Source organism: Mastomys coucha, unplaced genomic scaffold, assembly GCF_008632895.1.
Source record: "Mastomys coucha isolate ucsf_1 unplaced genomic scaffold, UCSF_Mcou_1 pScaffold1, whole genome shotgun sequence".
Classification (NCBI taxonomy): domain Eukaryota; kingdom Metazoa; phylum Chordata; class Mammalia; order Rodentia; family Muridae; genus Mastomys; species Mastomys coucha.
The window spans coordinates 88382955-88410673 of record NW_022196891.1 but is presented as its reverse complement, the minus strand read 5'-3'; the positions used below and the strand labels follow the sequence as shown (position 1 = coordinate 88410673).

Here is a 27719-nt window from a genome sequence, read left to right as displayed (position 1 = left end):
CTTGTCACACACAACAGTTGGTTGGGGAATGGGATAAGGAATGGTCAACCCAAACTAAGGACTTATCAAAAAGCCAAAAGGAAACAAATACTTTGTAGTATTTAAGTTTAATTTAAAAAGAGTTTGATTAGAACTAACTGTAGATGTCCCAGAAACCATATGCTATGAAAATCTGTGTGAGAGGTGAAATACCTCCCTCGGAGTTGTTAGTGAGACCCCTGAAACTCTTCAAACAACACAGGCAACTTCCACTGTCCTTGCTCACGAGAAGATGACGTGAGGTTCTATTAGCTAAAGATCCCTCGCTCCTTGGTTGCAGGACAGAAACATAAAACTGGAACTGACCTATAACTGCTTTCCACGCTTTCATGGTGCCAGAAGCTTGAAAGAAAAGTCAACAGCCTTACTCAGAAGTGAAACCTGTGTGCTTCATCACTAACTTGACAGGTAAGATGTGCACACTTATGTAATAGTGGTATGACTGCTCAGGGGCAACCAACTCTTTTCTAGCTGGATTTAAAACCTGTTCCACTTATGCCTGGCACTCTAACCCTGGTCAAAAGCCTGTGGCTAGATAGTCCAGAGACCGAGTGGGAAAGACAGTACTGTGCATTACTGTGTTTTTTGAAATAGATATATTGGGTTGCGCCCATCAAACCATCTTCTGGGTACTTATGTCTGTGTCCATAGATTTGTGTTGTTCTAAGCTGTGCTCAGAGAACACCCCACTCCCCACAGTGGACAGAAGTTACTACAGAGATTTATAACCAATTAAAGCTCTGAGAATAAGTAATTGCTTAGCCCTAAAGGACAGATCAATATCACCATCTCCAAAGCTCAGAGAACATTACATAAAAGAGGTTGTGAAAGAATGTAAGAGCCAGAGCAAGGGAAGCATATGATGGAAACTGTCTTCCAGTCACTAACTGGAAGCAGCTACAGATATTTGCATCAGCACTGAGCCTGTCAACATTGAGAATCATAAATAGGAGAGGGGCTTATGAGACCCCACCCGCGTCTGAACCCTGGTTGAGGGAAAGGGAGACATTTTCCTCAGCAATACTGGTAAGCTGCTAAATTCCCAATGCGTTAGTAAATTCCTACACCTGCTAGTTGGAAAGCAGAGGGGGAGGGAGACTAGAGAAAGTAATGGGGGAGTAGTATTGAATACATTGTATACAGGTGTTGAATTGTCAAAATAAAATTGTAGAAGCAAATAAGTGCTTGAAAAATTAACTCAACATCTTAAATAGATATAAAGCCTAAATGAAGTAAATGTACTCCTTTGTCATCCCATCCCACCCCGTGGAAAATTCTGACTTACTAGAACCTGATGAAACGTTAGCTTGTTTTTTAGGGAGTGTTGTGAAGTCACGATGGTTCTGGCAGTTCAGATGGACATTACCATCCCAGTCGATTGGTGATGATGGGCTTTCCAAAGCTAAGGATCACATCATCACACCAGTCGCAGTCTTTGTGGTAAGCTAAACAAAGCCGCATGACTTAGCTCCTGACTCTGTACTCTTGTTTGGAGGGAAGAACCAGCAAACGAAGCACTTTCAGTCCCACTAAGTTTATCCCAAAATAACGTATGTACCAAGTGAGTTTGGGTGACTCAGGATGGTCACTCTCTATGCGTCTTGATTTAGACTCTGGGCTATTTTTGGTTTTCAGAACTAGTTGGTTGTTGTGGTCTCGGCTAGGCTCAGCAAATTGGTCAAAGCACTGCTTTGTCATAGCACAGCAGCTTGTGACAAAAATCCCTGATGTTTTTCTGTGTGAAAGGGCATTGAACTCCACTGTGGTCAGACTTTGCTACAAAGGCCTGGCTGGTCTGTTACACTGCAGTTTTTTAACTCTCACAATGATTGTGGTTTTGGACAAATCACCAGTGAAGTCGCTGGCACTGAGTTAGCTTTCATGGCAGGCTCCTTGCCACAAAGACTACCAGCACTGCTCCACTTAGCCGAGGAAAGCGCTTGGCACAGACGGTGGCGCTAAAGCCAGCAGTCTCCTGCTTATCTCTGTACTCTACATACATCCACCCTCCAAGAGGCTCTTCAGGAGTCCAGGGCTATACTATGGAATCAGTGCATAGGATTCAATTAGTCCACTTTTACTAATCAGTGACAATATGAAAACATTAACTTAGTACACACAAGTGGGACCGTTTAGCAGCATCTCTGTCATTTTCTGTGGGTGACTTTATAATGAGACTTTTGTGCTTCCTATAAGGGTTTTAATGTATGTTGTTTCTTTTAGTGAGAATTAGTTAAGAAGAGGAAGGACAAGAGAGGGGAGACAAGAGAGGGTAATGAGGGTAGATATTAGCAAAATGTACTATATGCATGTATCAAATTTTCATCAAAAACAATGTACGTGTGTGTGGTGTGCGCACATGTGTACGCACATACTGTGTATGGCTGCCTGTATGTAGTAGCCACAGGAGGACACTGGGTGTCCTGCCTTACCACTCTCTATCTTATTTCTTCAAAACAGTCTCTTACTGAACCTGGAGCGGGGCTGGGGTCAGGAAGCCCTAGCAATCCTGTCTCTGCCCCAATGGTGCTGGTGTTACACACATGGCACAGCCATGCCCAGCTATTTGCACCAGGTCCTCACGCTTGCATAGCAAGTTCTATTAATTCATCAACTCATCTCTCCAGCCCAGCACCGTTCCTTTTGTCTTTACTTGGGCAAAGTTAAAGGGTGGCATTTCAAAGCCAATCTCTGTAACTGAGTTCAGAACCTTAACTCTGGAACACCCTCCCCACACTTCCGACTCCCACCACCACCACCACATCCCCCACCCCACCCCTTGTATGTTTATATCTTGGATTGGCCGTCCTGGTCCCTACTTCATGATGATGACACAGGTAAATGCTCATTCAAGTCTCATCCATAGATATCTTTCTGGGTAGCATCACATCCCTACTAAGCCCAGTGAGTAAGTAGTGTGGAGAGAAGGCAGAATAAACATTAACAGCTACTATTGCTGTCACCATCAGAAACTGGAGCAGGGAAAACACACAAGCTGGATGTGATGTCACTGCCTGTACATGCAAGGTGGAGACGTAAGGATGGAGAATCTGAGGCTAGTCTATGCTACAGAATGAGGCCCCAACTCATAACCAACACTGGGGTGGGGGATATTCTCCTCCAACAACAACAAAAATACACATCTTTATAATAGTTCTTTTAAAAAAATATCAACTTGTGAATAATTTGTCTTATAATAGAAACGTTTTAAATATTAAATGTCTCACAAGCATAATGGTGTTTATATTCAAGAAATATTGATAAAGGAGAAATGTAAATTTTTGTTTATTTACTATTTTTTCCCTTTCTTTTTTTGGTTTTAAACAGGCTTTATCTGTTTAGCCCTGGATGTCCTGAACTGACTGTGTAGACCAGGCTGGCCCAGAGATCCTCCTGATTTTGTCTCCCAAGTGCTGGAATTAAGGGCATAGCTACCACAGCCTAGCTGCTGCTCTCCTTTTTTTATTTTTATTTATTTATTTATTTGCTCTTCTTTTTTTATTTTTATTTATTTTGATCTTCTTTTTTTAAAAAGATGGTTTCATGAATTCTAGGCTGGCTTCCACTTTGCTAGGGAGCCAAAGGTTACCTGAAGTGCTCTACTTCGCAAGTGCTGAGGTCATAGGTGTGCACTGCCATGCCTAGCTGATATGGCCCTGGTGCTGGGGATAGAACCCTTGACTTCACACTCACTAAACAAGCACTCTATCAACTAAGCTCCATCTCCAGCTCTTAATTTCTATAATTAAGCCAGTGATTGGTAATACTTCATGATACAGATCATAAATAAGCATATGACACAACTCAGTCCATTATTCAAGGTATCAATGAAAGACTAAAATAAATGGGGGTGGGGGGTTACCTGTGCCTTAGAAAGACGTGTAAATAACTATGACTACCACACTGTCCTTTTCTCATGTCCCACCCCCTTTTTAATGTAGCCTGAGCTGGTGCTCAACTTGCTTTGTAGTTGAGCATGACCTTGAACTTCTGATCCTCCTGCTTCTACTTCCCAAGTGCTGGGATCACAGCTGTATGTCACTAGGCCATTTTCATACTGCTCTAAGAAATGTCTTTTAAAGTAACCTTTTACAGAGGCAAAATTACAGGTGTGTGTGTGTGTGTGTGTGTGTGTGTGTCCAGCAAGCCCGAGGTCTTGTCTCAACACTGTAGTGACAGGTATATACCAGCACACCCTGCAATTACATGCATTTTGGGGATCTGAACTCAGGTCCTCATGCCTACATAGCAAGCATTTTATCTAATGTGCCAACCCCCCAAACCCACAGAATTACTTTCAATTTACATTTCACAAAACCGGGGTTTTGAAAGCTAATTCCTCACAGTAATAAATGCCAAGCTGGGAGGCCCCTGGAATGTGGCAGCTCAGCTGTACCCATGGAGCAGTGTGACTCCCTCTCATTCTAACTTCACTGGCTAGTACATGAGTATCTCTCCCTTCTCCTAGTTAGGAGGGCAATGGTTTCCTACTTGCTCCTCTGGTTCATTATATAAAGAACATGCAATGTCTCCATCTTCTGTAATTTTACTCTCATTTCCTGGTTTGGGTTTTCTGTGGTTATCACTCTTTGGTTTTGTTCTGCTTCACTCCTCTTGTTGGCTTTGATCTATGTCCCAGTTTTGGTATGTTTTCTTGTTTTGGTTCCTTATATAATCCATGCTTAGCATTAAAAATGTATTATTCTGTACGTGAATGCACATGAGAGTTGGAGGGCCACTTGGAGAAGTTGGTTCTCTCTCACCGCAGAAGGTTCTGAGGATTTAACTGGTTGAACTGATTGGTCATCATGTTTGCATGACAAGCACCTTTACTCACTGAGCCACTACACCAGTCTCTCCCCATCCTCATTAAAACACACACACACACACACACACACACACACACACACACGGCCCTCATGTGGCCCAGTCTACTCTCAAACTGGATATGTACCTGAGGACAACCTTGAACCCTGATCGTTCTGCCGCTACTTCCACATTACAAGTCTGAGACATTGTATCTGGCTAGGAAGTTTTTGTTCCCATCTTTGTCACTAAAGACTATCTAGTTGTCCCATATTTTCAAATATGAATAGCTGAAAAGTACTTCACTCTAGATTAGATTTCAAAAAGAATTTTCTGAGCAGGCTTATAATTAGAACACTCTGGAGGTTGAGGCAAGAGGATCACTAGTTAAGAGGCCAGCCTGGGCTACCTAGGAAGACCTGACTGAAAAAAGAAAAGTTATGCTCCAATATCAATGCAATAATGCACTTAAACTTTTTACTGAAATGGATTATAATGTGCCTACAACTGTTTTATAAAGAAAGGTTAGTGACAGATGATTAACATATTCACTTGCTGAGTTGTTCCTAATTATATTTTAGAGACTATCTAATGTATGATTTGAGAACACAGAATGAAACTTCTAAATAGAATCATTAGATTTAAAAAAAAAGAAAAACAGAAAAAAAATCATATTAGTTTTTTAAATGGGCCATTACTTTACTTAGTGTGGTTTTCATTTTTGTTCTTAGAGATGCTCCTACCTCTGCCTACCAAGCGCTATGCATCTGAACTGTGTCATGAGAATCTACACTCTCCATGGCTCAGTGACCTGGCCATCAGAGCATAGCACATGGGAATATATACAGCCCTGAACAAGTGGGCACAGACCTGGCTTTGGTAGTGACTAGGCACAGGACTACCAGCAAGCCATCTGTCTTCTCAGTCTGTTTCCTTACTTGTACAGTGAATGGATGGGTAGGTGTCCTCTGAACTTCCTTGAATACATTATAGTTTTGATGGAAACCACATTTAGCTCCCGAGTGTAAAAAGAGTTTCTCAACAATAAAACTGAGATAAATAATAACAAAAAGGCAGTTCAAGGTACAATTTAGTGTAGAATACAATGAAGCCCTTGGTTTAATCCTCAATAGCATACATAAAAAATAGGGTCAAGAGCTGTGGTTCTCAACCTGTGAGTTAAGACCCCTTTGGGGGTTGAACTACTCTTCCAGGGGTTGCATATTAGATATGTTGCATATCATATATTTACATTATGAATCATAACAGTAACAAAATTAGTTATGAAAGACCAACAAAAACAATTTTATGGTGGGGGTTTCAACACCACAAACTGTATTAAAGGGCCACAGCATTAGAAAGGTTGAAACACTGGTCAAGAGACAGCTATTGCTATATAAAATACCAATACTGGATTTTAATGTTCAAGTCTTTTTTTAATACTTTTATTTTATGTACATTGTATTTCGCCTGCATGTATGAGGGAGTTGGCCCCCTGTCTGGGGTTACAGACAGTTGTGAGCTGCCATGTGGGTGCTGGGAATTGCACCCTGGTCTTCTGGAAGAGCAGCCAAGGCTCTTAACTGCTGAGCCGTCTCTCCAGCCCAAGCTTCAGGTCCTTTAAACTGGTTTGAGGTGGATAGAGGTGGATAATTACAGGGACTAAAGCTCTAAAATGCTTGCACGTCCATGTCTGCATATGAACACTTTCCAACTCACCAGGATTGTGTTTATTTTTGGAAAGCAAATGAAAGAACACACCAGATTCTCTCATTCTTGTCACATTCTCCACGATTAACCTCTTTTTTTAAAAAAAAAAAAAAAAAAAAGTCGGGGTAGGGGCTTGGAAAGAAGAAACTGAAGCGCTCGACCACGAGAAACCACTTTTATCATTAAACAACTTCAAGTTTCCCAAAACCATGAAGGCCAAAGGCTATCACTTTACAGCTTATACAGAGGCGATCCAAGTGAAACCCGAGGAGCGGAGGAGCTAACAGAATGCAGGTCACTGTGACACGGCAAACAGCGCTGCTGCGTGTCAAAAGAGCAGCTCACTTTCTGACGACAGGGCTGCGGCGCCCATTTTACAAGGTGCCTGGCAGTCATTTCTTCCACGCTAAACTTTTATCTGGTTCCTGATCCCACACATTACAGCAAATCTCGAACACCAGCCCTCTCTGGTCATCCTCACGGGAGATGGGGGGGTGGGGTCAGTGCACCTCCTGTCTTCGAAGTGGCGCTGATGCAAGCAGGTGCACCAGTCATGTCTTCCCTTCCAATCTAACCACACAGCCTTGACCCTGTTCCTCTGGATGACAGACATGTCCTCCCGCTCTCCTCAGAGACTTGCAGGAAACCATTTTGAGTTCATGCAGAGATCGGAAGCAAGGATGGTAGCCAGGCCGGGGTCTCCTCAGCTGGTCGCAGGGTCAGCTGCGACCACGTTAACTCTCGCTCTTCACAAGTTTTCATGACAACCCAACACTCCCTAAACTCGAACCCCCCATTAAGGTTCATCCACCAGGGAACGTTCTAGAACTTGCTTCGGTTGAAAGAGGCGTGGCCCACAGGCCCAGATGCCACCCCTCTCTGACTGGCCTGGGCTGTCCACACCCTCGGGCTCGGCTGCCCCGCGGCTCTACCGGCCGACCCCACGGGTGCACCGACGTGACCCGGGGAGGACGACCCCCACCACCACCACAACGCCTCTCACCTCAGACGGACCTGGAGAGCCAGTCCTGAGGGGAACCCGTGTCCGAGCTGTGGAGACCCCCGCTCACCCAGAGGACCCCCGCCCGGGCTGGTCGCCTCACCTCACGCAACCCCATCCTCGTCGCGACCCCATCCCGACCCGCTTCTCCTCACGTGACTCCGGCGCCGCCCCCCCCCCCCCCCCCCCCCCCCCCAGTCCTGAGGAGATTCCCCCCCAACCCCCAGCTGAGCGTGCCGCCTCACGGGGTCACGTGAGGACCCCACCCGAGCCCGCTGCGACCCCGCCGCCTCACCTCACACGACCCTGACACCTCAGAGCTAAAATTAGAGCGGCCGAGCGGCGGCGCGCTCACGTGCGCGCGGCCGGGCGGGGAGGGGCGGGGCGGAGGCCGGACCCCGTGAGTCATCACGCCCCGCCCCCCTCGCGGAGAACGCCGTGACGTAAGCGCGCTGCCGAGAAGCCGCCTTAGAAAGTTCTAGTCTCGCTGTCTTAAAGGCGCCGCAGCTCGCACCGCGCGGGTTCGGGTCACGTCCAACCAGAAGTACGCTACCCCAGGTCACAGAGCTGACCATTGGCAAGCTCGTAATCGTTGGCACCGGGATGGCTCCAGAATTTTCTTTTTGGTGGTGGCAGAGTTTGGCTGACCCAAGGCCCAGCCCTGTGGAGCCTACCTTTGGGTTTTCTGGAACTGGCAAAGGCTGTGCCTTTGAGGCCTGGGCTGCTGGCCCACCAAGGGCCAGAGCTGCCCGAGGCAGAACTTGTTTCTCAGTCCTGAGCCGTCCGCCGGGATCACGGTCACGCCCCGATCTCGGAGAGGTCGCACTGTGGAAAGGGAGCCCAGCAGGACCATGGCAGGTCTTATGGTTGGCTGGTGGTCTCCCCTGGATAACACAGACCATCTTCTGGCTACTCGTGCCAGACACACGGAAAGTCCTCTGCGTGGACGTTTAGAAGCCAGCCATTCCTGTCCTTAGTCTCCATGCCTGTGTGACCTGCCCCGTCTCCTGCCCATCATGTTTCTGGGATGCCCCAAGGCCTGGAGTCTGTGGCCAAACATCTTTGTGCCCACCAGGAGATGGAGAAAACCCAGGCAGCCCCAGGCGCCCAGGAATAGACTGCAGGGCAGCCGCTTCTGGGGCGGGCACCTTCGTGAAGTTCAGGGGAGGTCGCCTGCCTGAGATCTTGTGGGGGTCTAAAGCAGTTCGCGTCCAGGTGCATGCGCGCGCGCGCGCGCGCACACACACACACACTGATAAATCCGGAGAGATTCTAAGTCAGCACATCACAAAGACACCTACACATCCATGTTGATTGATGCACTATTCACAATAGCTAGATAAGGAACCAACCCAGATGTCAATCAACAGATACATGGTTAAAGAACATGTGTTATGCGCAAGGGTATGGAATTTTTAAAATTATGTATGTATTTACATGTATGTGGGTGGGTACGGGAGCAAGTGCTACAGTGTATCTGTGGAGATGAGAGGACAGATCCGGTCTTTCCTTCCACCAGGTAGGTTGTAGGGATTGAACTCAGGTCCTCAGGCTTGTTGACACCTTCATCTGCTGAGTCATCTTCTGACAAAGAAAGAAAATTGCTGTAGGAAAAAACGGATGGAACTGGAAATCATTGTGTTAAGTGACCTAAGCCACACTTGGGGAAAGTATAGCTTACTTTCTCTCATATGCAGAATCTGTGTGTACATGTATATGTGTGACGCGAAAGCAGAGAGGACACTCTGGAGGCTGGAGGCATGGCTCCCCAGTTACAAGAGAAACCTGTTCCTGCAGAGGCCCCGCGCATTTGCTCCTTAGAGATACCGGGGATCCAACACCCTCTGCTCCTTAGAGATACCAGGGATCCAACACCCTCTGCTCCTTAGAGATACCAGGGATCCAACACCCTCTGGTCCTTAGAGATACCAGGGATCCAACACCCTCTGGCCTCTGGAGATACTGCACTCCTGCACATACGTGGACAGACATACACAATACATAAGTTAAAATTTTAAATCAAAAAAGGGAGGAGCTCAGGGTGAAGTAGAATCAGAGAAGTGGGAGAGGAGAGAAGGCAGAACTGGGTGCAGAAGGAAGGATTGTTTGAGGGAAGCGGGGAGCAGCAAGTGTTTTGGGGCTCAGATGACAGTCGAGCTGAGAGTAAGAACACATCACAATGGAACCCATTTCTTTGTATGCTGACAGAAGAAAATAAAAGAGATGAGGAGGGGGATCAGAAAAACAACTTAAAAAAAAAAAAGACCCTGGTAGAACAAAGGGCACAAACTGTCAGAGAGGTCAGACATGTGACATAGAATGGCTTGTCATGAACAGGGACTCGAGATCATAGGAAGTACTGGAGATGGTTCTGAGGACCGCTGCCTCTCCCATCTTCTACCTTCCACCCAGCTTCCAGAGAGGTGACCCGGGGTGTTGGGTGGTGGTAGTGGGGGTGACTTTCCCCGTGGAATGACACTATGAGGTCCCCTGCTGTTTTTAAATCTGCAGTAATCAAGATCTGGTGTCGTCAGAGCAGGGTTTGATTTTCTGAGCTTCCAGCTCTCACTCCCCACTCCAGAAGCCCCATTAAATGTCAGGACGAGTCATAAACACAATCACCACCACTAATGTGGAAGGACTGTGCCCTCCGGCAGACTGCCCCAGCAAGTAAAGAGCAGGAACCCTTGGACCATTCCCAACCACATCGGTGACTCATTTGGTAACACAAAGCTCCAAGCACAGCGCAGACCTGAGCAGTAGGCACAGGAGTGGAAAGTGATCCAGGATCTGGGCAGTAGGTACACTCTCTCACAGGAGTGGGGAGTGGTCCAGGACCTGAGCAGTAGGTACACTCTCTCACAGGAGTGGAGAGTGGTCCAGGACCTGGGCAGTAGGCACATTCTCTCACAGGAGTGGAGAGTGGTCCAGGACCTAGGAGTCAACAGCACTCCCTGGACCCAGCGTGGTGAAACTCAGAGGTTCCTGGCTGAACCAGACTCCATGGTAATTCTCAGCAGAGCAACGGTGTGCTTGTGAGCCATGAGCCCTGTCCTAGAGTACTCCAGTTTCACACAGCACTCCTAAGATAGCTGGGTAGGATCAGGACACCGTCCTCCTCACAGGTCAGAAGTGCACCGCGCTTATTCCTACCTCCCTGTATAACTTGTACATCTGCAGCCCCAGGAATGTAATTACATCGCAGCCTGTCCAGTCCATTCAGTCATTAAGTAGCTTCACTGTTTATGTAAAAGTTTAGTTCTTAAAATGAAGTAAAAAGGGTTTGCTATAATAATAGCAACAGTAACTCTATAATTGTTACACATAAAATAATAATTGTAATTTACTGATAATGATTCAGTACATTTATTTGTGGTTATCATGTTTGTAGGGATCAGAGGACAAGTTGTAAAGGTCAGTTTTGTCCTTCCACCACACCAATGCTGGGGACTGATCTCCGATCTGCAGCCTTAGAGGCCCCTTCACCCGCTTGAGCTACCTCACTGACCCAGAGAGGCGCTCAAAGGCTTCTCACTTACAGTTACCATCTCCATTCTCTGCCCACATCAGTCCTTACCTTCAAACACACATTGGTGGAGGGAGGAGCTGTGAGGATATAGCTCTGCAGGAAATTGTGCGTCAACAGCTTCGGAGTCCTCCCTGGTCACGTGGTAGATGCTTGTCGTGGCCGGGTCTGTTTTATCGTCGACATAACCCAGAACCACCTGGAATGAGGGGATCTCAAGTAGAGTTGCCTCAACCGGATCGGCTTATGGCCGTATCTGTGAGGAATTGTCTTGTTCCATAATTGGTGTGGGAGGGCCTAGGCCATGGTGGGCAGCACCCCGCCTAGTCAGCTGTGCCTGGGCTGTATAAGAAAATTAGCATAAAGTAAGTCGCAGACCAGTAAGCAGTGCTCCTCTCGGGTTCTGCTTCAGGCTCCCGCCTGGACATCCCTCAGAGAGGGAGTATATACGGCCTGTAAACATAAACGAACCCTTCCTTCCCAAGCTGCTTTCGGCCGTGGTGTTTATTACAGCAACGGAAAACAAACTAGGACAGCTCACTTTCACAAGTTACCATGGAGCAAGCGACACACACAGCATGTGTTTATTTATCACAGGTCTGGAGTCTGGAACTTGAGTCCACGTCTGAGGTGCAGGTGAGGACCAGCTCCCTCGTTCACCGCTATCTTGCTGTTCCTCTCTGTGCGACCTTTCCTTGGCCTGTGTCGGTGGAAGTTAGGTTGTCCGTGTCTTCTTTCTCTAAGAACACTAGCCCTGTCGGCAGGGACTTGCTCCGACGCCCTAACCTACTTATCACCTCCCAAAGGAAGGGTTTACTCCAACTCGATCTGGTGGCTCTCATTTGTACCTTCCAGTCCCAAGGAGGCTGAGGCAGGAGGATTATTGCAGTGGGTCCTGGCCCAGTCTAGGATACATAATGAGTTTCAATCTACCGAACTTAACGCAGGGAGACCTTGTGTAATACATACACACCCGTGCCTCCAACACGGTCTCACGCTGGAGATAGAACTTAAACCTGCAGTTTTCTTTATTGGGGTGTTAGGATCTAAGACAGCCTCACTCTATAGCTCTGAGTATCCTGGAACTCACACTCCTCCTGCCTCAGTCTCCCACATGCTGGATAGAAAGCATGTTCCATCATACCTAGTGCAATGTTTACTGATCCATGCCAGTGCTCGGTGAATACGGAGAGATGGGCAGATGGCAGAGGGAAGAGGGCTCTGTGCAGTAACTGGATCTGGATCACAGACTTGCTTAAAAGAGCTGCCCCAGGGTGTGCCAGATGAGAACACAAGGGCCCAGAGGAAGAAGGAAACAACAATGCAAGTCTGTGTGTGTGAGAGAGTGTGTATGAGTGTGAGTGTGGTGTATGTGAGTGTGTGTGAGTGTGTGTGGCTGTGTGTATGAGTGTATGTGAGAATGTGTGTGAGTGTGTGTGTGCGTGTGTGTGTGTGAGTATGTGTATGAGTGTGTGTGAGAGAGTGTGTATGAGTGTGAGTGTGGTGTGTATATGTGTATGTGTGTGAGTGTGTGTGAGAGAGTGTGTATGAGTATGAATGTGGTGTATGTGAGTGTGTGTGAGTGTGTGAGTATGTGTGTGGCTGTGTGTATGAGTGTATGTGAGAATGTGTGTGTGTATGAGTGTGAGTGTGGTGTATGTATGTGTGACTATGTGTATGTGTGTGTCTGTGTGTATGAGTGTATGTGAGAATGTGTGTGAGTGTGTGTGTGTGAGTGTGTAAGTGTGGTGTATATGAGTGTGTGTGACTGTGTGTGTGAGTATATGAGAATGTGTGTATGAGTATGTGAGAGTGAGTGTGTGTGTGTGTGTGTGTGTGTGTGCCATCCTTATATCAGCTTAGTACTCCCTCCTAGTAGACTAACTGCTTCCCCAGCTGCTGAAATGGAGCAGCGAAAGAGAGATGCCAAGAAGGACGCACCTTGCCAGGGGCTGTGGGGCAGGCAAGAATGAAGAGGTGGAACAGTGTCCAGAAGATGAATATGAGGCCCTGTGGCCGTCTCTGCTTTCAGTAACATTCACACTAGAACCATGAGGGGCTTGGGGCAGAAGTGGCTTATTTCTTTGTTAGTTTGTTTGTGACAAGGTCCCTTTCGTGTGGAACAGCTTCGATTTGTACCTAAGCCAGCCTCATGACAATCCTGTCTCAGATCCCTGTAGGTAAATGAACAGACTATGGTAATCCAGACAATAGAATATTATTCAGCACTTAAAAAAAGAGAGAGAGAGACAAGCTCTCGAGCCCTGGAAAGACATGCTGGAACTCAAATGTCTATCAGTGAGTGGAGCGGATCTTGGAAGGCTTTCTACTGTGCAGTTCTGGTTCCAACTATAACATTCCGGAAAAAGGTGAAGACAGTAAGAGCCTCGGGCTGAGAGGGATGGGGGAGGAGTAGTCAAAGCAGAGGTTTCTTTTTCCCTCTTCCCATTTTTTTTTTTTTCTTTTTAAAGGGAGAGGGTTTCATGTAACCCAAGTTGGCTTCAAACTCAATATAGGCAGCCGCAGGTGGTCTTGAACTTCTGAATCTCCTACCTCTACCTCCTGAGCACTGGGATAAATGTGTCCAGAGCACAGTGAAAGGGCTCTCCGTGGCACTGTCATGAGTGGTACCTAAGCCAGGCGTGGTGGTACACTCTAATCCCAGCACTTGGAAGGTTGAGGCAGGAGGATTGCTCTGCTTTGAGCTCTAGATAAGCCTCGACTACGCCATGAGTTCAAGTATAATCTGGGCTACATAGCAAGCCTGTCTCAAAAAGACATACACACGCAAAAGTTACTTTAACCCAAACTCACAGAACGTGCACACCATCAAGAGCGAGCCTCAAGGTAAATATGGACTCTGAGCGATAACGATGTGTCAAACGGAGCTATCAATCGACCTTTCAGCCAGGGAATGCAGATAACAAAAGTGATTGTGCCCTGTGTGGGGAGAGGGGCATTTGAGAAATATCTATAATCTCTGATTTATTTTTACAGAAAAATAAAAATGTGAACTTCTCTACAAATTAAGTCTATTAAAAACCAACCATGGGCTGGAGAGATGGCTCAGCGGTTAAGAGCACTGACTGCTCTTCCAGAGGTCCTGAGTTCAATTCCCAGCCACTACACAGTAGCTCACAACCATCTGTAATGGGATCTGATGCCCTCTTCTAGTGTGTCTGAAGACAGCTACAGTGTACTCATATACATAAAATAAATAAATCTTAAAAATAAGCCACCCTACCAAACAAACAAACAAAAAAGCCAAGCAACATGGCAGTGCCTCTCTGTAGAGCTCAGTGCTCAGTGGAGTTGCACAGAGGTGGACTGAGATCTGAGCCCCAGTAACGGTCAGCTGTGTAATGTTGGGACAGTCATTTACCCTCCGGTCTCAGTTTCTCTACCTCAGCTGGAATTATACTGGCTTCCCCCAGGATGTTTTGAAACTAAGTGCAAATTTTCATAAAGAGTCTATCCCAGAACCTGGGGCAAGTCTACAACCTCTCTTCCTGGCTTGGGTTATCACAAACTCAGATCTGACTTCACACTTAGCCCAGGGACTTCACATGCAGTCTAGACTGCCTGGACTGAAGCTGTCTCTGGGAGGGAATCTGCATGCCGGATGGCTTGTTCTCAGATGCTCAGGGGTGCAGCTCCAGAAAGCCAGGTGTCCACTTGAGCCCCAGAGTCAGTGCAGAGCCCCTCACTCAGCTTCTTCCCTCTAAAGGTCAGGATGACAGACGTCACCATATTTAGCTGATGGCTCGCAAGGAAGCCTCGGTGGGTTAGTCACCTACGATATGACCTCACATTGCCACTCAGTAGAGTAACAGCTGTTGGTTGCTTTGGGGGGCAGGGGAGGGGTCAGCCCCAGGCAACCAATCCTGCCTTGAGGATAAATTGGGTAGGACCAGACCAGAGATGAGTAGGGAAGAGATTCCTCTGAACCGGATCTCCCACAGGTTCCCAAGGAGTTCCAGCACTTCATCCCAAAATGTGAGTCCTGATTTTTCTTTGTTTGGGGAACCAGTGGGAGAAAAAGCATACTTAGGAACCTTCTAGCTGGGGCATGCCCTTCATGGCCAGGCTGAGTGGGTGCCCCCTGAGGAGGGTGGGAAATGTCAAGTTCTGTGAACCAGTCATATGGCTCCACATGGCTCCCAAAGTGACGGTTTGCAAGGTGGGGAGTGAGGGAGGCCCAGGATGAGAGTGTTCCAGTGGAATTCCCTGGCTGGGGGAGACTCCACCTGCCCTGCACGGTTTCCACAACCAGATGGGGCTGGCTCAGTTGTTGGCGTGATGGTCCAGCCTCATCCAAGGGAAAGCCCTTTATTCCATGGTACCCTCCTTGACAACCCTTCTTCCTGTGGGCCTCGTGCTTCTGGGGTTCCAAGTACTTCGTGTCAGCAGTTGTGTGGTCTTGAGGAAAATGCAGCTACCCAGCACTAAGTCCAGGTTGAGCAAGTGAAGGCTTCAGCATGCAAGAACTGGAGGGAGGGAAGGGCAGGGATGTGTTTGGAAGCCCATTCTACCGCTGACAAGGTTGTGTGACCATGGGCAGGTCATTATCTTCTCTCTTTAGATTCTGTCTCTACGTCATGTGATAAGATGTGCACTTAGGTCCTTCCGCCCAATTTGGTCCTGTCCGGATCTTTCAGTGTGAATCCAAGCTGTTTTACTTTGGCCAGAGTAGAAAGACCACGGGCCTGGAGTGGTTCGTTGCTTGCTGTGTAACTTTGGTTAGCTGCATGCCTTCTCAGCACCTGTTTATAAAATATGGTTGTAAGAAGACCTTGGTGAGAGACTACATATGAGGGAGCCTTTTCTGAGGCAGTGTGAAATGTATTAAGTGGGTTTGACTGGAATGCCAGGTAAAGTTGGCTGATGGGGTGGGGGTAGGGGATGACTGGGGTCACTGGAGGGTCAACTGACCAGGGATAGAGCCACGGGGGCGGGGGGTGGGGTGGGGGAGGGAGATTGCCAGCCAGACTGTGGGAGCTTCCTTCGGGTCCAGACCTTCCTGGTTCCTGCTCCTTCCATAGAAGCTGAAGGAAAAGACAGTTTATACATGATCCCCAGAGTACTCAGGGAGAATGGCTGACCTCTATGCTTGATACCCAGGTGGGCACATCGCTAAAGAGACCAGAAAGCTGGCCAGGGTGTGATGTCCCCTCAATAAAGAGTGGCCTATCAGGTCTTGGGCCAACTGCTTGGGAGCAGGAGCCAGAATGGGAAAACAATGGAGGGAGCCCTGGAAATAACCCTGTAGCAGCGGCTAGTCCCACCGGCCCTGGGGCAGTCACAGCATCTCTGTGAGGGAGCCCTGGAAATAACTCCTCTAGCAGCGGCAAGTCCCACCCGCCCTGGGGCAGTCAGAGCGTCTCTCTGTAGGAATTCCTCACGCCGGTTTTCCTTCATTCCAGTAGATGACTGACCCTCGGGTTAGAGACGCCTCAGCCACTCTCCCTTATGGTAGCTGGTAGCGACAGCAATTAGCAGCTCTTCTGAAGCTGTTCTTGGAGCCATCCGTCCGGCGTGGGGGTGGGGGCGTGGGGTGGAGCTGGGATCTTTCTTCTTCTGGTTCTCTCTGTTTTGAAGCCCCAGGTGCTGAGGCTCTCAGGGCTGGAGGAGGTGGCCAGGGCAGAGTAGGGCTGCCCAGCGGCTGACTCATCTGACATTAACATAATTAAGGCGATTTTCAAAGTATGAGTAATGCACCGAGCTAGAGAAAGTTAGAGAATGTTTACTGAGCACCCCCCCCCCCCCAGCATCGAGCCAAGGAGCAGGAAAGTGCCCCTGGGGTACTACCTGCCTCCACTGGCAGATGACCATGCGCCTCCAAGGAATGTGCACATACAGGAGGACTACTGCCTCCTGTGTGTGTTTAAAGAGTGTGTGTGTGTGTGTGTGTGTGTGTGTGTGCGCGCGCGCTCACCCACTCACACACACACACACACACACACACACACACACACACAATCTAGTTTTTCATTTATCTAGCTCTAGGAAAAGATATGTCTAAAATCTTTGGCAATTAGCCAGGCATAGTGACTCACAATTGTAAACTTAGCATTTGAGAGGCTAAGACAGGAGAATTGCTGTGAGTTCCTGACTAACCTGAGCTATGTAATAAGATCTTGTCTCAAAAAAAAAAAAAAAAGGAAACAAAAAAGTCTTTGGGAATATATAGATAGCAATTATATGCAGTACATGCAGTACATGTTGTTTACCTATCTACTTTTTATGATTTATTTAATTTTATTTTTATGTTTATTGGTGTTTTGCCTGCATGTATGGCATGTCCGTGTGAGGGTACTGGTTCCCCTGGAACTGGATTTACAGACAGTTGTGAGCTACCATGTGGGTGGTAGGATTTGAACTGGGGTCCTCTGGAAGAGCAGTCAGTGCTTTTATCCACTGAGCCCTCTCTCTAACCCCTACCTTTCTATTTTTGACTTACTAGACATTGAACATAAGTCTTGAACACAATACTCTACCACTGAGCTATATCCTCTAGTCCTTAAAAAACAAACAAACAAACTGTTTTTGGACATGGTCTCAGATAGCTCAGGCTAATCTCAAACCCATTGTACAGACCAGAGTGACCTTAAACTCCTAATTCTCCTCCTTCTTCCTCCCCAAGGCTGAGATGATGGGTGTGAGCCCAGTTTATTGGCAACCCAGGTTTTCTGTGGGGCAGGCTAGCTTCCACTTATTAAGCTACATGTTCAGCCCCTTTGAGACACATTTTATTTGGATAAAGGGTACTGCTGAATTACCCAACTGATCTCAGTTCATTCTGCAGCTCAGGCATACTACAGGCAGAAGTGAAGTTTGTCATGCTTCCTCCTACCTCTGGCTCTGACTAGAGGAGGTCATGCCACAGGGCCTGGCTCATTTTCTCTCTTCTGCTGATTTTGATTTTTCTCTTCTTTCCTTCCTTCCTTCCTTCCTTCCTTCCTTCCTTTCTCTCTCTCTTTCTTTCTCTCTCTTTCTGTCTTCCTCTCTCTCCCTCAACCTCTCTTTCTTTCTTTTTTCTTACTTTCCTTCCTTCCTTTCTTTCTCTCTTTCTTTCTGTCTTCCTCTCTCTGCCTCACCCTTTTCCTTTCTTCCTTCCTTCCTTCCTTCCTTCCTTTCTTCCCTCTCCTCCCTCACTTCTTCCTTCCTTCTTCCTTCCTTCTTCCTTCCTTTCTTTCCTCATTCCTTCCTTTCTTTCTCTTTTTCTGTCTGTCTTCCTCTCTCCCTCACACTCGCTTTCTCTGTCTGTCTTTCTTTCTTTCTTTCTCTCTTTCTTTCTTTCTTCTTATATATATGTATGTGTTTGTGTCCATGTTTGTGCACCTGAAACTGTAGTTGTCTAAAAAACCAGAAGAGGGGTCAGATTCCTTGCATTGAAATCCCAGGTGTTGATGAGCTGGCATATGGACCCTAGGAACTGAGTTTGGGTCTACTGAATAGCAGCACATGCTCTTACCTGCTCTTCTGGGCTCATATAAAGACAGACAGATGATAGATAGACAATAGCAATGCAACAATAATACAGCCAGACATGCTGACATACACCTTTAATCCAAGCACTTGGGAGGCAGAGTCAGGCAGATCTCTGAGTTCAAGACCAGCCTGTTCTACAGAGTGAGTTTCAGGACAACTAAGGCTACACAGAGAAACCCTAACTTGAAACAAACCAACAAACCAACAAACCAAAAACCAATTTTAATAGTTGTCTTGGGATCTTCACAGAAGCAGCTGCATCTAAGACAAGCTGGACCATGTGACTGTGATGATCCTACGGGGATCTGTGCAGGGCTTGACAGCTGTTCAAAGTCTCTGTGTAACTAAGATATGTGTACATCTGTAATCCTACCATTTCTACACGGAGGCAGGAGGATGGGAGGGTCTCAAGTCTGAAGCCAGCCTGAGTTACATAGTGCAACCTTTTCTCAAAAAAAAACAAAACAAAACAAAAGACAAAATAAAAACTGACACTTACACTCAGATGCACATTTAAAAGTATGAAAAATGATTTAAAAAAATCAATGCTGGCAAAGTTGCAATTAATTGTATTATTTTAATCTGAAAATAAACACAGTTCTATATACAAGGGTGAACTTCTAAGTTTTAGTGTCTTGTATTTACAGCTACAGCTTTTTACAAAAATCTTTCTCTCTGTGACAGGTTACTGATTCCAATTTTTATTTTATTTTTTAAATTTTGTTATATTGTATTTTGAGACGGGGTCTTGATGTGTCTAGCCTCAAAGTTGCATTCTGAGTTCTACTTTATGGTGTGAGCCACAGCACCAAAATAGCTCTTAGTCTGAAAAAAATAGTTACGCAGCAAACATGTTTTAGGACATGTTTTAAGGCTACAGAAGAGCCCTAAGCAGGTTCAGTATCTTTGCACGGTGACTCACAGCATCTGATTCACCCATATTGAGATAGCACGGCAGGAGACACCCCCCCCACAACCAAATCTCTGCAGAGCCTTCTTCCCTACTTCAAACACAATTGATTTTGGTTTTGTTTTTCTGTTTTATTTTGTTTTTTTCCTTTTATAGGAAAGCAAACATTTCTAAAACATAAATCAGAGTACACAAATCAGAGAGCTGCTTCCTGTATGTTATTCTTAATATAATTTTAATTTTGGTAAATACACAAAAATATCCCACTTGTTAACAAGTTTTATTTTCTGTGTATATATTTTATATTTATCTATATGCCTGTGTCTGAACATTTGCAGCAACTTAGAGCCTTTACATATATAGAAATATATATACAAATACTTCCATGTCTAATAGTTTTAACATATAATAATAATTTCCTGGCTTAATATCTACATTTTAATATTGGTTATATTCATATATTTAGGCTAATAGATTTAAGTAGCTATATGTGTATTACATAAAATATTTATGTACATAATACATAAAATATAATATAAAGGTACATTAAAGCATACTAAACATATTTTTATACTTAAGGTTTTTTTGTTGTTTCAATTTTACTTTTTGATACAGGATCTTATATAGCTCAGACTGGCTTTAATTTTGATATGTACTAAATGTCTGATCCTCCTGCCTTTGTCTCCAAAGTGCTAGAATTTTTTGGCACTTTTTGCTTTTTAAGACAGTCTTGTGTAACCCAGAGAGGCCTATAACTCTGCCTCGGCCTTCCAACTTCTGGGACTGCAGGGTCTGTCCACTAGATAGGATCTTAAGACTTTAATAACTAAATATTTTCCTTTTGAAAAGTGGGCTTTTTTATCAATAGCTTTGAAAATTATTTCATATTTTCTTCTAATAGAAAGTCTTTAAAGATAAGATCTACTTATTTTACATATGTACGAGAAATAGGCAATTTTTAACTGGATCACTGGGTGAGACTTGGCGAGTGCCAGGTGCTTTATACTCCCTTGATATTTTTCTACAACTCTCACATGTCGATTGTAATAGTTTTTAGTTGGAGTATTCTTTTTAGTTTCCAGAAATAGAATAATGACATTATTTTTTGTTTGTTTGTTTAGAAATGCTCTATTTCATCAAACAGAAATCCAAGATCAAAGTGTATATTCTTTCTGATTTTACTGATGGTGCCCTGGTACCACATTTTAAAGGGGTGACTCTGACTGCTTCTAGTATGTATTAATTTTCAAATAAATGCTAGTGGTGAAATTCTGTGTCTGTGGAGAATATTATCGACATCTGTTGTTTTTTTCGTGGTGCTGGGCACTGAACCCAGGGCTCTGGGTGTGCCAAGCCAGGCCAGGCCAGCCTAAAAGTCCTTCCCAGGACTTCTTTAGCTTCTGCATAGGACACAGACTCAAATATACAGAGTTAAAATACAGGGGATTTTTTTTCTTTTGTTTTTATTCTTAGTTAAGCTCTGATGAGTCTCTTGACATTCTGTTATCTGTTTTGATCTCTTCCCTTATATTTACAGTTTGGCAACTCCCTCCCCCCCCAGTAACTCCCTCCCCCCCAAGCAACTCCCTCCCCCCCAGCAACTTCCTCCCCCCCCCCAGAGTTTTATTTGCATCGGGATTGCTTCTGTAAGACAAATTAGACAGGAAAATTTCATATTTTCCAGTGATTTGAAGTAATTATGCATGAGAAGTGTGACTTAATTTTCTAAGAGTTTTCCCTGTGAGGTTTAGGCCTGCATGTTTCCCTAGAGAAATCCTCTCTTTCCTTATCCAGTTGCCTCAGTTGTAACTGGTGTATTCAGTCTTACATTTCTAATTTGACAGGATGTATACTTCTAGGCTATTGTTTCTTTTCCATTTTCAAGTTTGTAACATAGTTTTGCAAAGTATTGTCTTACATTCAAGACGTAACCATTTCTGGTGATAAAGTTACTCTTCTTTTGTAATTTTATTACCTACAGTTTTTTTCTTATTTGGTTTTGTTTTATTGTCTATTTTAAAATTGGATTAATTCTATAAAATTTTCTGGTTCAGTTTGGGTTTCCCTTTTCTCTTTTCTGTGTTCCTGATTCCTTAGGGATTTTGATGTTTCTGTGAATGTTGGGGTTGAATACTTTCATTTTTGTTTTTCTTGAGGCTTATTAAAACATGAGCTACATCTTTGCCTTTCAGTATAGAGCTGACAACATTTCACGATTCTGACACTGTGGACCCTCAAATTACTTTCTAGCTGCTGTGTTTAGACTTTAAAAATAAATCTGCTAATATTTCATTTCACATTGGATTCCACAACTGTCTGTGATGCTTGGGATCGAAGAAGCTTAATGTAATTTCTGCTTCTTAAAATTGCTTCCCCCTCCTCATGTTTTTGTTTATATTTTGTTTTGTTTGGTGCTTATGAGCCTGGTTTGTCTATTCCCCTTCCATACATGGCTCCTACTGTGTTCATTGTATCCCTTTTGTGAATCCTTTTTTTATCTTAGCGTAACCAAGTGCATCCTTTGTTTGTATATATGTATATCATATAAGAAATCTTTCCCTACTTGATACTAATTAGTGTATTATCTTATATTTCTTGTACAAGTTCCCAGGTTTTGCTTTTCATTTCCATACTTTGATCTCTATGGTTGATGTAAGCATAAAGCCCCTTCTTTCTCCTCCCACATAGATGAAGTGTTCTCAGACCCACCACTTCCCCAGTGACCTGCTGACGCCACCTCCATTCTGTCTCCTTTCCCTGGTAGATATGGTATTTCTGAGCTTTTATTTTGATCCACTCGCCTACTTGTGCTCTCCTGTGTCAATATCATCGGTCCTTTTAATAAGTCTAAATGTTTAATAGGACAGATCCTGCTACTTTCTTCAACTCCATCAGCATGACCTTCTCTTCCGGGCTCTAACACATGGATTTGAAATTTGGCTTGTTAAGAATTACATATTCACACATTTGGGGTTTTCAAAACAAAGCTTGCATCAAGTCATCTAGAGGGGAAATTGATCACTTCATGTCGTTACTGACTTTTCTAATTGGCAGCTCTGTAGCCACTTATTTCATTGTTGCTCTTATTTAATTGATGAGCTCTGCGTTGCAACTTATTTAATTGTTGCTTGCAACTTATTTCATTGTTGCTGCTTTTCTAATTGGAGACTCATGATTCCTACTTATTTACTTTTCCCTCTACTGCCCTGTTATTCTCCCCAGATGCTTTACATAGATTTTTAACAGATCTGCTCCTGACCAGCATATAGCATAGCTACGAAAAACAAATCATATATAATTTAAGCATATAATCTATGAGTGTAAATGTTTTTCTTCTATATTTTTTAGTTATAACTGTCGAGAATGCCATTGGCTTTGGTGTGGTTTCTGTACCCTTCCAGGACATTTTGAGTTTTCTTGAGTCCTTTATTTTGAGAGTAGTTTTCTCTCTTTCCTACCTCTACTTATGCGGCACCAGGAAAGACCTGCAGGGTGAACAGCAGCCACAGCCTTCTTAGGTCGCCCCTGACTTTAACAGAACTGTCTCAAAAGCACCCCCAGATCTTATATCTGCTAGAAGGGTTTTATTAATGGCCTTGTGTCAAGTAAAGAAAATCACCTTTAGAGCTAGTCTGCTAAGAATTTTGTTTTCTAATCACAGATGAATACTGCATTCTGTCAAACATCTTTCTGTGTTTTCCAAGGTGTTCCTTGAAAGATAAAGGGTAAGCAGGTTTTCTTTTCCATCTGTTAGTGAAACAGAATTTTAACTTTTGAATCACACTTTGATTCTTTTTTTCCCCCAGATGTAAGAGGTTTAATTGAGAGGGAGAGAGGGGGCAGGAAAGAGAGGAGGGAGAGAGAGAGCTTTTTTTTTCTTTCCACACTTTGATTCTTGAGGTTAAATTCTACTTGATCATATTTTCTTTAAGATTTTTAATTGCTTGAAAACTGAGATTAAACTGTTACTGTCTTTATTAATCCTGCTTGACTGGCTGTCGTGTCTCAAAAATTATTTTGGGAGAAGCCCTCCTGCTTTTACTCCAGTCTCTGAAACAGCTCTTGCTTTGAAGCAGGGTTTATGTGGAGGGTCTGGAGAGCCACCTGGACTTGCAGATCGAGAACATTTGATTTCTGCTGGAAGCTTTATCCTAATCTCATCTGAATAAATTAGCAGGTTTTTACTTTCTGAAAAGTTATCCACTACTAAATTTCTCTATTTACTATGCTAGAGAAAACAGTAGGCTTCTCTTCTGTGTTTTTAAGTCTTCCACGGTTTCTCCCTTTTTGTTTCTATTTGTGAGTTTTTCTCGGTCAGCTGTGCCTGGAGTTTGTTTCTGTAAGGAGTGGTTTCTTAGAGATAAAGATGCTCTGTGCTTTGGTTGTCTTCTGCAACGCTGCTTTCCCACCTCCTTCTTAGCTATGCTTATTACTCTCTTCTCAGTCAGGTTTCTCTGCTCCACGGCCCCACTTCTTGGGTTGAGCACCTCACTCAGACATTGCACACTTGCTTAGTTTTTCATTTGACTTCTGAGCATACAGACTTGGCTAAGTAGAATTTTCCCCTTGGCCAGAACGAGGGCAGCAGTACAGCTAAGGCCTGCTCTGCACCTTATTGCTGTGTCAGGGGACAGCCTTACCCTTTTAAAATCAAAGAGAAAAGGGGTTTTAAAAATGGTCTACACTAATGCTATTTATGAAAACATAACACCCTTCTTTAGTTCAGGGGGGCAATCTGTGGCTGGTATGCTCTTGCTGTGTGGGGGTCTGAAGAATTGTAAATAGAAAATTAAATTCCTTCAGCACTTTGAACACTTTCCCTTTATCATCTTCTGGAATCTTATGCTATTTAAGTGAAGGCTGCCCTCACTGATTTTTCATTCCTTGTAGGCAATCCTTCTTTATCTATTAACCTTATTATCGATTATCTGTTCTTTATTATCTATAGCTATCCTCTCTTTATCCTTAGCATTCTGTGCTCTTCCCACAGTGTATCTCAGTGTGTAACTATTCTTGATTTCTTTGGACTCAAATGTAGATTGGATGTTTCATTCTGGAAATTCTCTGTTTGTCTGTCTGTCTCTATGTCTCATGTTTCTTTCTATGTCTCTGTCTCTCTCCTTCTCTCTGGATGTCTCTTTGTGTCTCTGTCTCTCTCCTTCTCTCTGGGAGTCTCTGTGTGTCTCTTTGTGTCTCTGTCTCTCTCCTTCTCTCTGGGTGTCTCTGTGTGTCTCTCTGTGTGTATGCCTCTGTCTCTCTGTGTCTCTCTTCTCTCTCTGTCTCTCTGTGTCTATCTTCTCTGTTTCTCTGTCTCTGTCTCTCTCACTCTCCTTCTCTGTCTGTCTCTCACTCTCCTTCTCCTCTGTCTCTCTGTCTCTCTCTCACTCTCCTTCTCCTCTGTCTCTCTGTCTGTCTTCTCTGTCTCTCCGTCTCTCTGTCTCTCTTTCATTCTCCTCTTCCTCTGTCTCTCTGTCTCCTCCTCCCTGTACTAAATCAGCACCATCTCTCTCACACTCTCCTTCTCCTCTGTCTCTCTCACACTCTCCTTCTCCTCTGTCTCTCTCACACTCTCTTTCTCCTCTGTCTCTCTGTCTGTCTTCTCTGTCTCTCCGTCTCTCTTTCACTCTCCTTCTCCTCTGTCTCTCTGTCTCTCTCTCACTCTCCTCCTCTGTCTCTCTGTCTCCTCCTCCCTGCACTAAATCAGCACTCTCTCTCTCTCTCTCTCTCTCTCTCTCTCTCTAACTATCGCTGTGCTGTCATTCCTTCTTCCTTCAGAATCTCTACAATCCATGGCCCATGGCATTTCCTGGGGATGCTTGTATGAGCAGGATGGATGGATTTACCGAGTGAGGGCAGCCTACTCTGTCCTTTGATGCTCTCCCCTTGCCTGTACTGTGATGCTCTTCCACTCACTGCACCTTTCCACTCCACCCAGGCCAGGAATTTCCTCATTAGATCTACAGCCAAACTATTCCTCCAGCTACTATACTTTTAACTTCAACATTCTCAATGTTTCTATTATTCATTTAGGAGGCAGGCCATTGGCCCTTTTTTGAACCTTTCTTTCTTTCCTTTTTCTCCCCTCCCCTGACCCCCACAGGGTCGCTATAGCTTGGGCTCACCTCCGCTTCACTTTGTAACTGAGGATGATCCTCCTGCCTCTGACTGACAATCTGAGGCATTGCAGGTGGGAACGCCCACCCCTGATTTACTCAAGCTTAGTACATTTGAGAAAGAGAGCTACCCACTAAGCAACATGGCTAGACCTACCTGCTATTATCTGCATCTCTTTTACCTTCTCTTATCTGTGTCTTGACATCTTGAATGCACTTATAAATTCTTTGTTGGGCAGCTGATCTATAACATTAGCTTCAATCTGGAGTAAAACTCTGATCTAATTACTGACTTTGTGGCCCTTCCTTCTGAGTGTTAGATTTCTTCGTGTGTTTTGGAATTTGCGTTCCCAGGCTCATTTCAGAGGGAAGCCACACTTGTTCTCCTTCTTGTCTCTCCATGAGCTGCCCCTTCCTATCCTCTCACCTTGCAACTCCCAAGACCTCCATCTCCCAGCCCAGAACCACAATGTCTCATGGCATTTTAAGGCCATTGTTTCACAGTGTGGTTCCCAACAGGGGTGACTTATTCTCAGCCACCATGGTGCATCTGTGGCTTCCAACTCCTACCTCCCAGTGCTCCCCACTACCCTTTGCCCCAGCCCTGCAGCTTGTAAGAGCCACAGCCTTGGGTAATCTGGGCAGCTTTTCCAGATTTTTTTTCCCCAAGTTGGGAATTTCAAGCCAATCTGCCACCCTATCACAGACCGGTCCTCTCCTCAAGAAGAGGGACTGGGTGAGTTCTGACCTCCTGTGTATAAGACAGTGTGAGCTCACGTGGGCTGAGCAAGTGAAGGCTGTTGACGTCAACAACGGCACACCCAGCTTTAGGGCTCCTCCTTGTCTTGGGGACTCATCCTTGTCCTAGCATCCTCTACACCCAGTCCCCCCGGAAGATGTCTGCCACCTTGCACACAGCTGGGCTTCTATCTACAGAGGGAGAAAGACACCTGTGCGAGGGGAGCTCTGGCCTTGCTATGGGCTGCGCTTCTTGCCCAGGGAGCTCACCTAGCCTGACATTCCTGTTCTCCGGAGTAAACACCCTGAGGGAGGATAACTAGCTCGCCATTCCAGCCTGGCAGGTCAGAAAGAACAGAGCAGATCCACAGCAGATATGCAGCAGTGGGGACCAGGAGGAAATGCTGTTGTTCCAGGGACTGAGGCTTTACAGTCGATCATTGTCACAGCATAAGCTAGGCATGTTAGTCTGCTTTCTGCCACCATAACAAACATCTAAGGTCGCCTGCTTATAAAGAGAAAAGTCCTAACTTGGCTCAGAGTTTTGGAGGGTCCAGCTTACATTTGCACTGTCCTCGCTTTGGGTCTGGGACAAGGTGCAGTGTGGTACACAGGATGAAACAGAGCCCTGCTGCTTGCCTCGTTTATTAGCTTCTTTTCTCATTGCTGCCACAAGATGCAGGATAAAAGCGACTTAGGGATGTGATGCTACTGCCTGTCATGGAGAGAAAGGCATGCTGGATAAGTGTGAGGCGGTAGGCACACGGTGCTCAGTGTCAGGAAGCAGGAAGAGATGGATGCTCCCCTGCCCCCTGTCTAGCCATTGCCTGTCTATTCCGTATAAGACCCCAGAGTCTAAATTGTCCAGGCCAGCCTTGAATTCTCTGTATAGCCCAGATAGTCCTCAAAATAACAATGCTCCTGTCTCGGCCTCCTGAGTTCAGGATTATAGGTGTGTGCCTCTTGGCCTGACTCTGAGGCTTAATTTCTCATGACAACGATCAAACAAAGACCAACAAAACTACCAGGCAGTGCTTTGGTATTTGACGTTGCTGGGCGCATGACGTCTACGGAAGAGCCGGTCGCCGGTTCCCAAGGAGGTGCAGGTTTGGTGGTTCCCTACAACGCTCGCTCATAAGAACTCAGCCAAGAAGACGTTGTTTGTTTACTTTTTTGAGATTGTCTCTCACTCTGAAGCCCAGGCTATCATGGAACTCATATAGCCCAGGCTGACCTGAATTTACATCAATCCTCCTGCCTCAGCCTTTCAAGTGCTGGGATCAAAGGCATGAGCCACCACCCCTCAACATAGGTTTAGAGAGTTCTTTTTCTTTCTTTCTTTCTTTCTTTCTTTCTTTCTTTCTTTCTTTCTTTTTTTTTTTTTTT

At 45.2% G+C, this 27719-nt stretch overlaps 1 protein-coding gene and 1 long non-coding RNA gene across 2 annotated transcripts in view; one reads left to right on the top strand and one right to left on the bottom strand.

Annotated features, from left to right (window-relative positions):
• Positions 1–8962: 8962 nt before the first annotated feature.
• On the bottom strand, positions 8963–11596 carry LOC116068875. The gene is made up of 2 exons (XR_004109720.1): positions 11133–11596; positions 8963–9139 (listed from the first exon to the last, which is right to left on the bottom strand). It is a non-coding gene; the product is annotated as an uncharacterized LOC116068875 (long non-coding RNA).
• A 3421-nt stretch (positions 11597–15017) lies between these two features.
• Positions 15018–27719, top strand: part of Atf3 (activating transcription factor 3) — a 50106-nt gene continuing 37404 nt past the window's right edge. Inside the window, exon 1 of the mRNA XM_031338873.1 lies at positions 15018–15077. The gene's annotated coding sequence lies outside the window, so the exon portion shown is untranslated. The remainder of the gene's footprint in view (positions 15078–27719) is intronic.